Source organism: Lactuca sativa, chromosome 2 (assembly GCF_002870075.4).
Source record: "Lactuca sativa cultivar Salinas chromosome 2, Lsat_Salinas_v11, whole genome shotgun sequence".
In the NCBI taxonomy this organism is placed as follows: Eukaryota; Viridiplantae; Streptophyta; class Magnoliopsida; order Asterales; family Asteraceae; genus Lactuca; species Lactuca sativa.
The window spans coordinates 77,102,396-77,113,309 of NC_056624.2; the positions used below are offsets into that span (position 1 = coordinate 77,102,396).

At 31.4% G+C, this 10,914-nt stretch overlaps 4 pseudogenes; 2 read left to right on the forward strand and 2 right to left on the reverse strand.

Annotated features, from left to right (window-relative positions):
• The first annotated feature begins 4,001 nt into the window (after positions 1-4,001).
• LOC128132328 (NAD(P)H-quinone oxidoreductase subunit 5, chloroplastic-like) lies at positions 4,002-4,795 on the forward strand (annotated as a pseudogene).
• Positions 4,796-4,807: 12 nt separating this feature from the next.
• On the reverse strand, positions 4,808-5,300 carry LOC122196451 (protein TIC 214-like; annotated as a pseudogene).
• Positions 5,301-5,793: 493 nt separating this feature from the next.
• LOC122196589 (NAD(P)H-quinone oxidoreductase subunit 5, chloroplastic-like) lies at positions 5,794-6,921 on the forward strand (annotated as a pseudogene).
• Positions 6,922-6,923: 2 nt separating this feature from the next.
• On the reverse strand, positions 6,924-7,395 carry LOC122196590 (protein TIC 214-like; annotated as a pseudogene).
• Between the last annotated feature and the right edge of the window lie 3,519 nt (positions 7,396-10,914).

The following is a 10,914-nucleotide window of genomic DNA, read 5'->3' on the forward strand; positions in this document are numbered from 1 at the left end:
TTCTAAACTATTATTATATTTGATATTGCTAATTCCATATGGATATTATATTGATCAATTCCGTATGATGTTATGCTTATATAATTAACTCCAAATATGACATGTTATTACATTTTAAGTTTGATATATATATTTTTTCAGTCTTATTAATTATTGTTGCTTCTGAACATAATTCATATTATAACATTCCATTACATTAATAAATGTATAATTTTTTTTGAAACGGCAAACTAACTAATCTACTCCTAAATAACCACCTATGTCTCCATAGAGACTTGAACCCCTGACCTCTCATATGAGAAGGTCACTCCATACCGCTAGGCCATTGGCCCTTTGGTAATAATAGTTTACATTTCTTCAGGGCTGGTTCTAGGGTTTATATATCCTTAAATGCCCTAGAGGAGTCATAAATAAAGCGTCCTTATCACTATTATAAGCTTTTTATTTTTAAATAAATATATATATACATATATAACATAATAATAAAAATTAGACTCAAAAATATTGAGTCCAGTTCAACTGCCCACTTTGTCTCTCCTTCCCTACTCCCATGCATCTCTTATATAATAACCATTTCATTAAAAATGATGATAGTTTAAATTTCTAATTTCAATAAACCATAACTGATGATCGCTTTTTAGAGTGGATAATACTAAATGTCAGAAATTTGATCAAGCATATTCCGATATATTAATTTCCGAGTTTTATCTAATCTATGTTTTTTTTAGTACGGCTTGTCTGTGTAGTCTAATGGTTTTTCAACGATACTCTAAACACTACACATGGGCCGTGCTTAGCACGGACCTCAAACTTTCTAGTATATATATATATATATATATATATATATATATATATATATATATATATATATATATATATGAAGTATGATCAAATAAACCCTGAGGACAATGGCAAGGATTTGATATTTTTTTTATCGCCAAAGTCTCGCGAAATGATATGACATTTTCGTAATTAATTGCGAGATTTTGATAATTTTCAAGAAATGTTAATTGATTGGAGGATACAAGTGACAAAAACAAAAAGATTTAAAAAATGAAAATTCGGCCATGTGGCCTCTCCAGGGGCGCTGACACGTGCCCCAATCCCAGCATGACAACCGTCCAAACTTATTGGCTTATTGGGTGGTGGGTTTTTTTCACCTGCTTAGTTTTACGGTCATAACTTTATTTTTTCTTTGAAAAAAAATTCTGAAAAACCAAATTCTTAAAATTTAATTCTCTACGAAATTAACACAATCATGAAATTTTGAAAAAAATATTTTATTATATTTATAGAAAAACGTAGAAAAGCAAATTCTCCAAAAATTATAAAAAATTAAGGAATAGTTCCACTAACTATTCCAATGACTTTGTAAAAAAAGAGTACCGTGTTTTAAATACCAAATTTGATTTTAAAACTTAATTTTTTTTTAAAATATTGAATATAATATAATCCAAATAGAGATTATTCAAAATATTTATGATTGAAAAATATTATGATTCAATATGTTGATGATCCTTAACTTTTTATGATCTAAAAATATTTTGATTCAAATATTTAAAGATCCTTAATTATTATATTTTTTATGATTCAAAAGTATAATGATCCAAATGTTGTATTGAACAAAAACTTTATTTAAATCAATATATTCTAATCCAAATTAATATGATCCAAAAATATATGATGCGTAATATTGTTATAATTCAAAATATTATGATACAAAATTTTATGATCCAATAATAATATGATTAAAAAAAAGTATGAACGAAAAATATTAAGATCTTTAATATTTTTCATATTTAAAATTATGATTGTTAAACATTATAAACTGATATTTAGTTTAAAAAAGCCAAAAAAAGATTAAAAAAAAATCAAAAAATAAAGAAAAAACCTTACTATCTTCAAGTATGTATTAAAAAAAATAAAAAAACTATGGAACTTGGGTCCGCAAAATCATGATTTTTCTTTTCCAAATATTTTTACGATTATGCTTTTCTGATATAGAATTACATTTTTTTGAAACTTTCATTTGAAAATCATTGTTATAGTCGGATGTGAAAGACATATATTATTCAAAACAAATTATTATTTTTTATTCATTATCTATTTTTTCTATAAATAATATTCTCTTCATAAAAAGGAAATATAAATATGTGAAAGATTCGTTAAATTGGATAAAAAAATTACTCGAAATAATAAAATTTTAATTCTATACAAGATTTGTCAAACCAAAAATTTTTGGTTTGGAACTCTTAGTTCTCCTCTCAAATTTATATCTTTTGAATCTGTTAGGTCATACAATGAAACTTAATGATTTAATAAAAATAAAAAAATAACCTAAAAGACCTTGATTTTCGTCATTCTAGACTTTATTTACACAAAATAAAATACCTCAATTGTAAACTTTTTCTTACTAAAAAACTTTGTCTTTTTTAGTTAAACTCGAGAAAAGAATACACCTAAATTCAGTTTTTAAGTTCGAATGAGATTACTAATAAATCCGTTAAATGATACATGGTTTGATAAAAAATATCCCAGACGTTTTTTACCGTTTCGTGATAAAAAAAAAATTCATTTTAGATCTATAATATTCTAACGGTTACTAAGAAATCGTTTTGACCGAAATGGAAAACAATCAATCTCATAATGAATTAGTTAATGCGTTGAAAGAAATTAACTAAACTCAAGAGTTTTTATTTCACCAGACCGATGAACTTAGTTAATTTTATAATTCATATCAGCATCAAGTACTTTTTTTAGCATAATTTTTTATCCTTGTTCTATGAATCTAAATTATTATTACACGAAATTTTCTCGTAATAATAATTTAGATTTTGATTTTCATGTTATAAGCATTCATTTTTATATTTAACTTGGTCATCTCATTTGACCAATTGTAAGTTCTTGTTTTGAATATTTGATTTGAACGATTTTGAAAAGACTTAGAATAAATACTAATCTAAAATTATTTAAAATTATTTCATAAGTTAGTGCATATCTTGAATTTTTATTGAATTTTTTCAAACGAGATAAGATCCAGTGAATCGAAAACAATTAATTAAGAATAAAAAACTTTTTTTTTATGGAACAAACATTTTAATATGCGTGGATAATACATTTCCTTCCACTTCCGGTTCCTATTTTAATAGGGTTGAGACTTCTTCTTTTTCCCGACGACAACAAAAGTATTCGTCATATGTGATCTTTTCAGAGTGTTTTATTGTTAAGTAAAGTCATGATTTTTTCTATGAATCCGTCTATTCAACAAATAAATAACAGTTATGTATATCAGCATGTATGGTCTTGGATTATCAATAATGATTTTTCTTTGGAATATGAATACTCGATCGACCCACTTACTTCTATTATGTTAATATTAATCACTATTGTTGAAATTATGGTTCTTATTTATAGTGATAATTATAGGTCTCATGATCACGGATATTTGAGATTTTTCGCTTATATGAGTTTTTTCAGTACTTCCATGTTGGGATTAGTTACTAGTTTAAGTTTGATACTAATTTATATTTTTTGGGAATTAGTTGGAATATGTTCGTATTTATTAATAGGATTTTGGTTCACATGACCTTATGCAACAAAGGCTTGTCAAAAGGCATTTGTAACTAATCGTGTTGCCGATTTTGGTTTATTATTAGGCATTTTAGGGTTTTATTGGATAATGAGGAGTTTTGAATTTCGTGATTTATTCCAAATCTTCAACAACTTGATTTTCAAAAAAAGTCAGAATACAGTCTTATGGGAGGTTTAACAAAACATCTACCAATTACTAAAAATTATTTTTTATTAGGTATACTTTCTTTGCGGTATTCCACCCTTTGTTTGTTTTTGTTCCAAAGATGAAATTCTTAATCATAGTTGGTTGTATTCACCTATTTTTGGAATAATATCTTGGTCTATGGTGGGATTAACCGCACTTTATATATGTCGCATCTATTTACTTACTTTTGAAGGACATTCAAGCGTTCATTTTCAAAATTATAATGGAAAAAGAAATATATTCAATATCTCTTTGGGGTAAAGAAGGTTTGAAATTAAGTAACAAAAACTGTAGTCTCGTAACTTTATTAAAAATGAAGAAGAATCCACATCCTTCTTTTTTTTTTCAAATAATAAAGTATACAAAATTAATGAGAATGTAAGAAATATGATACAACCCTTTCTTTCTATTCCACATTTTGGCAATACCAAGATGTATTCGTATCCTTATGAATCGGATAATACTATGTTATTCCCAATATTTATATTGATTCTATTTACTTTGTTCGTTGGATTCTTAGGAATTCCTTTCAATCAAGACGTTGATATATTATCCAAATGGTTAACCCCATCTATAAATCTTTTACATCAAAATTCATATAATTCGATAGATTGGTAAGAATTTAGGAAATATGCATTTTTTTCAGTTAGTATAACTTCTTTCGGAATATTTATAGTATTTTTTATATGAACCTGTTTATTCATCTTTTCAAATTTTGGATTTCGTTACTGCATTTGTTAATAGGTCCTAATAGATTTTTATTATGACAACATAAAATATTCTATATATGATTGGTCATATAATCGGGGTTACATAGATGTTTTTTATGGAAGATTCTTCACTGCGGAGATTAGAAAATTAGCCAACTTTGCTCATTTTTTTGATAGACGAATAATTGATGCAATTCCAAATGGAGTTGGTCTTATGAGTTTCTTTGGAGTAGAGGTTATTAAATCGGTAGGGGGTGGGCATATTCCTTCTTATCTGTTCTTTTATTTTTCTTATGTAGCAATTTTTTTTATTAATTTACTATTTTTTCAATGTTTGAATCTTGTTGACTAATCTCGTTAACATTGAACGTGGTAAAATGAAATGATTGAATAATTGAAAAATGAGATTATTTAGGAACACATTGAATGTTGAGATTACGCATTGAATTTTTGTTAGTAGATCCATAATCAAAGAAGTGTTTGTGAGTATTACGGAAGAAATGAAACAAAAGATACAGTAGAGCTAGGACAATTATTGTATGAGGTCTACCCAATGCTAGATGTGGAGGCGCATAATAGATCGCTATGAACATTATGAGCTGTCTCGTAATAATACCACTTGTTGTTGATACCTTCTTCTCAGTTCCTTCTTCTCCTTCTTCCATAATGTAAGCTCGGAGAGGGAAGAGATGGAAGGGCCCTATGGAGAATGTGGTATAAAATCCATAATAGAGTCCGACCACAACGACCGAATTGATTATCTTCATGTATAAGGATACTAGATTACCTAGTAGAAAAAATTTAAAAATCATCACAAACCTCCCTTTTTGTTTTTTTGTTGAAAGTAATGGATTATGATATGATGATTTTGAAACTTTCCATATATAGAAATAGAAAGAGATAGACTAGAAAAGACACATGTTATGTTTATGACACTAAAAGGATATTAAATGAATGGAATTGGGATATGGATGGAATATAATGAAATATGGCCACTTTGGGGCTCCCTATGAAATGAGGCATGGAAGGGAGCTACTACGAAGAAGTTCCAGGAGTTACGAAGGAAGATTCGAGCTCAAATTGGTCATGGGTAGAGAACGGGAATGAAACTCTATGAGATCGAATCTCTCGTTGTGTCGTAGTAGCTCAGTGGTAGAGCGGTCGGCTGTTAACCGATTGGTCATAGGTTCTAATCCTACTTGAGGAGATTTGAAAATCACCGTCAACACCTCGGTGTAGGGCTGGGATACTCCTTTTTTCCATAACCCTTGGGCTATTTACAACTATCAAATTAATAATTATCAGATGTACTTGTACTTGCAGTGCACCAAATATGCAGTCATCGTTTCTCCCGAGAGGCTACAATTACCACAAGCAAACATATTAACGACCAACAATGCTTTTGTTGTTATTCTACTAATACTTGTACTTGCTCTGCTATTCTGCACCATCCTGGCTGAGGAAGAGTTACCGGCACGTAAAAAAATATTCATTGATGGGGGGCGGGCATACTATGTGTAATGCTTCACTAATTTACGATAAATAATAAATAAAAAGGCCATTCCATTTCAACAAAATACCCACACCAAAGTTCCATAGCTTTTGGTCCGCTATCCCGAACATGATTTTGCTACCCCCAAAGGGAAAGGCCCTTCCCTTTTGGGCCGGTTGTGGGCGAGGAGGGATTCGAACCCCCGACACCATGATTCGTTGCCACGTGCTCTAATCCTCTGAACTACAGGCCCCACTCTGTATCCACTGGATCTGTTCCCTATTCTACAACCCTTTCTTTCTATTCCCCATTTTGGTAATGCCAAGATGTATTTGTATCCTTATGAATCAGATAATACTATGTTATTCCCAATACTTACATTGATTCTACTTACTTTGTTTGTTGGATTCTTAGGAATTCCTTTCAATGAAGACGTTGATATATTATCCAAATGGTTAACCCCGTCTATAAATCTTTTACATCAAAATTCAAATAACTCGATAGATTGGTATGAATTTAGTAAAGATGCATTTTTTTAGTCAATATAGCCTCTTTCGGAATATTTATAGCCTTTTTATATAAACATGTTTATTCATTTTTTCAAAATTTGCAGTTCCTTAATGCATTTGTAAAAATGGGTCCTAATAGAATTTTTTATGACAAAATAGAAAATTCTATATATAATTGGTCATATAATCAGGGTTATATAGATGCCTTTTATCGAAGATTCTTAACTGTGGGGATTAGAAAATTAGCCAACTTTGCTCATTTTTTTGATAGACGAATAATTGATGCAATTCCAAATGGAGTTGGTGTTATGAGTTTCTTTGGAGCAGAGGTTATTAAATCGGTAGGGGGTGGGCATATTCCTTCTTATCTGTTCTTTTATTTTTCTTATGTAGCAATTTTTTTTATTAATTTACTATTTTTTCAATGTTTGAATCTTGTTGACTAATCTCGCTAACATTGAACGTGGTAAAATGAAATGATTGAATAATTGAAAAATGAGATTATTTAGGAACACATTGAATGTTGAGATTACGCATTGAATTTTTGTTAGTAGATCCATAATCAAAGAAGTGTTTGTGAGTATTACAGAAGAAATGAAACAAAAGATACAGTAGAGCTAGGACAGTTATTGTATGAGGTCTACCCAATGCTAGATGCAAGCGCGCATAATAGATCGATATGAACATTATGAGTTGTCCCGTAATAATACCACTTGTTGCTGATACCTTCTTCTCGGTTCCTTCTTCCCTTTCTTCCATAATGTGAGCTCAGAGAAGGAAGAGATAGGAGGGCCCTATGGAGAATGTGATCAGAAATCCATAATAGAGTCTGAACACAATGACCGAATTTATTATCTTCATGCATAAGGATACTAAATTACCTAGTAGAAAAGATTTCACAATCATCACAAACGTCACTTTTTCTTTTCTATTGCAATTTATAGATTATTATATGAAATTTTTTTAACTTTCCATATATAGAAATAGAAAGAGATAAACTAGAAATGACATCTGTTATGTTAATGATACTAGAAGGATATTAAATGAATGGAATTTGGATATGGATGGAATATAATGAAACAAAGCCACTTCAGGGTTCCCTATGAAATGAGGTATGGAAGCGAGCCACTATGAAGAAGTTTTGGGAGTTACGAAGGAAGCTTCGAGCTCATGTTGGTCATGGGTTGAGAACGGGAATGAAACTCTATGAGATCGAATCTCCTGTTGTTCCTTAGTAGCTCAGTGGTAGAGCGGACAATATATATCATAAAAAGCAGGTCATAAAACTTTGTATTATTTCAAGGATTCAAACTATTTCTAGGCATGTATATTTATATGTTTAAATACATAAAGTTTATACATGTACATACTTTGAGACTCCAGTTGATCAACCACAAGAAGAAATTCCAGTTGAGCTAGTTGAAAATTCATTACCTCTTTGTCGTTCCAGTAGAGTTAGCATGCCACCTGATTTATATGGTTTCCATATAACTACAGATGGTGACACGTTTGTTAGTGATCATAGTAAATTTGGATGAACCAACTAACTACATGTAAGCAAGGGTAGGCCCTAAGGCTGCTAAGTGGAAAGAGGCAATAGATAGCGAGATCAAGTCCATATATGACTGTCACACGCTTGGACGAGGCGGTGGAACATGTTGGGTTGTGCGAATAAGTTCATGGATCACAGGTAAACTAAATATATAGAAAAATGTAACGCCCGTAGATCCGGGCTAGTCAATTTTGAGGAAATAAGTGTCGAAAACGACTTTTCTCTTTATAATAAATAGTCTTAATCAAGTTGTAGTATATGTTACAAGGTTTCCGTACATATAAAGCGCGCCGAAATCTGAGTTATAACGAAGAATTTATGACCCGTCGAAGTTTAGCGACGGAACCGACACGACACCGCGAAGTCGTAAATAGTGAATTTATGATAGAGCGGCTTTTAGCCTTAGTAATCTAAATGAAAGTCGTAGAATATGTTAACCTGAGAACGTCCATAAAAAGAACGCCCAAATCTGACTTCTTATGAGGAAGTTATTATTTTTCGAAGTTTCGGCTTAGCGGTGTACAACCCGAAGTTCGAGTATTAGATCGAGCGGTTTTTAGCCGACACAACCTAAACGAGAATCGAAGATCTCATTATTATTAGTGTAACGATAAAAAGACAGACGAAAATGGACATCGGATGAAGAAGTTATGAGATTTTAACGGACAAATCCTGTCCCGGCCTGTTAAAAATATAACTTTAAAAATAAAGTCAAAATTAGCCGACGGAGTCTAAACGAAAGTAGCGTACGTCTCCACCTACGCGTGGATATAAAGAACGTAAAAAACGGAGTTCGTATGAACGAGTTACAAATTATAATAGCATATTTATGTATTAAAATAAAGTATAAATCATATATACGTACACATATATATACATATGTATATATCATTAGAAATGTATCGACGATGCGGTCATTATAAGACTAATGTTGAGTTCTTTCAAAATTTGTTTAGTACAAATATCATTAAATCCATTTAAAATAATATTATAGAGGGGTGTTTAGTTGTTTATATAACTAAAAGGTCATTAAGTAATTATGGAGGGTAGTTTTTGAAAATTTAATTAGTATAAATAAGAGCCTTGGGCTCTCATATTTATTGCACCATTCTCTTGATTCAAGAGTCTTTCTCTCCTTATCCCCCGAGTATTTCGGTACCTCGTGATTCGACTTCACTTTCTGTAGTTTTTAGTATAGTAAGGTGAGCGCTGAAGCGCTGCACGAATCTTTCTTAGAAAGATTCAGCGACGAAGTTCTGCCCATGCAGAGCCCGACTCCTAGCTAAAATCCCCTTGTAAATAAGTTATGCTTACCCTATTTTAATATAGCTTATATTTAAAATTAAGATTGTTATTATGAACTTATAATAAATATTTGAGCTATTATTATGACTTATATAAGTGTCGTTATAATATCTTTTTAACTACTCGCGGTACGAGGAATCTGGTTTAAAGGGCCGCATAGGGTTGTTGGATTTCAGAAGTGCTATACGCCAAAATGGTCCTGCCCTCCGGTGTTTTATGTCTGGCCCCTGTCTGTACATAGTGGTTGGAAAATATTGTTTAAACGCTTATATAATAACAATAATAAGACTAATAATTAGTCACGGTAATATTAGACCAAAATCTAGTGGTAATAATACTAGGTTTCGTTGAAGGAAATTATTTTAAAATAAACGAAGCGATGTCCGAGTACTGAGTCACCACCTTCTCAGGTGAGTGCATAGTTACTTTCATCTTACACATAGATATGAAGTATTTTATATAAATTACGTGCTATGTGTACATATTATCTGAATACTTGCTGTCTATGCTGGATGAACGATTTTATACATGTTTTAAATGATTTAAACAATATATGTATTTTATATCTACGATAATGATGGGGTAAAATATTGGTAGACGTAATATATGGAATATGAGTTTGATGATGAGTTGAGAGGTGTTATAGATCATGAGGTGAGGGTGAGAGGTGGACGATGTGAGAAGCCTTTTCCCAAATGATGGCCGCATCATTCAGCAGAGTATGGATGACAACCACAGACTATTCTAGATAGTCCAGTGGAACACTAGTAGGCTCGCAACCTGTAGGTGTTGTGAATGATGTGTTCACCCAGTGTACTCTAAACCTTGGCGACCATGCAGTCTTGGTGCCTAAACCTTGGCGATCATGCAGACTTGATGCCTAAACCCTGGCGACTATGTAGACTTAGTGCCCGTTGTGTAAACCTTGGCGATCATGCAGACTTGATGCCTAACCCCTGGCGACTATGCAGACTTAGTTCCTGTTTTGTAAACCGTGGCAACGATGGACTTCGTGTCGATTCCTTAGGATGATCCTTAGGAATAAATGAACGAGGAATAGCTGATTCTTTGGGTAGATCCTTAAGAATAAAGAAGATAATGGGGATGGGTAATTGGATTGATTGCTTAATTGTTTAAACATAATAATTATATTAATGTGGGTTGAAAACCCTATGTGCTCACCAGATTTCCCAACCTGACCCACTTAGTTTATTTATATCACAGGTGTTGTTATGAAGTCACATTACACTGAGAGATTAAGGAGATATAAATCACTAGTGATAATGAATGTAAATTTTTTTTATGCGTATGTTTCTGTATTGACGATGACATCCCGAATGTTTTAAAATGAATAAAAATACTTTTCTTCGGAAATGCTTTGATAACGTATTTATCATGTTTTATTGGGAACAAATTCCGCAACATTTTTATTAAAAGAGGCACTTTGGTTTTGATAAAGCATAAACAAAATCAGTCTTTTCTGGCCGTGAAAATGGGGATGTCACAGTTGGTATCAGAGAATTAGTTTATGCGAACTAGGAATATGGATTTATTTCTAGACTTAAACT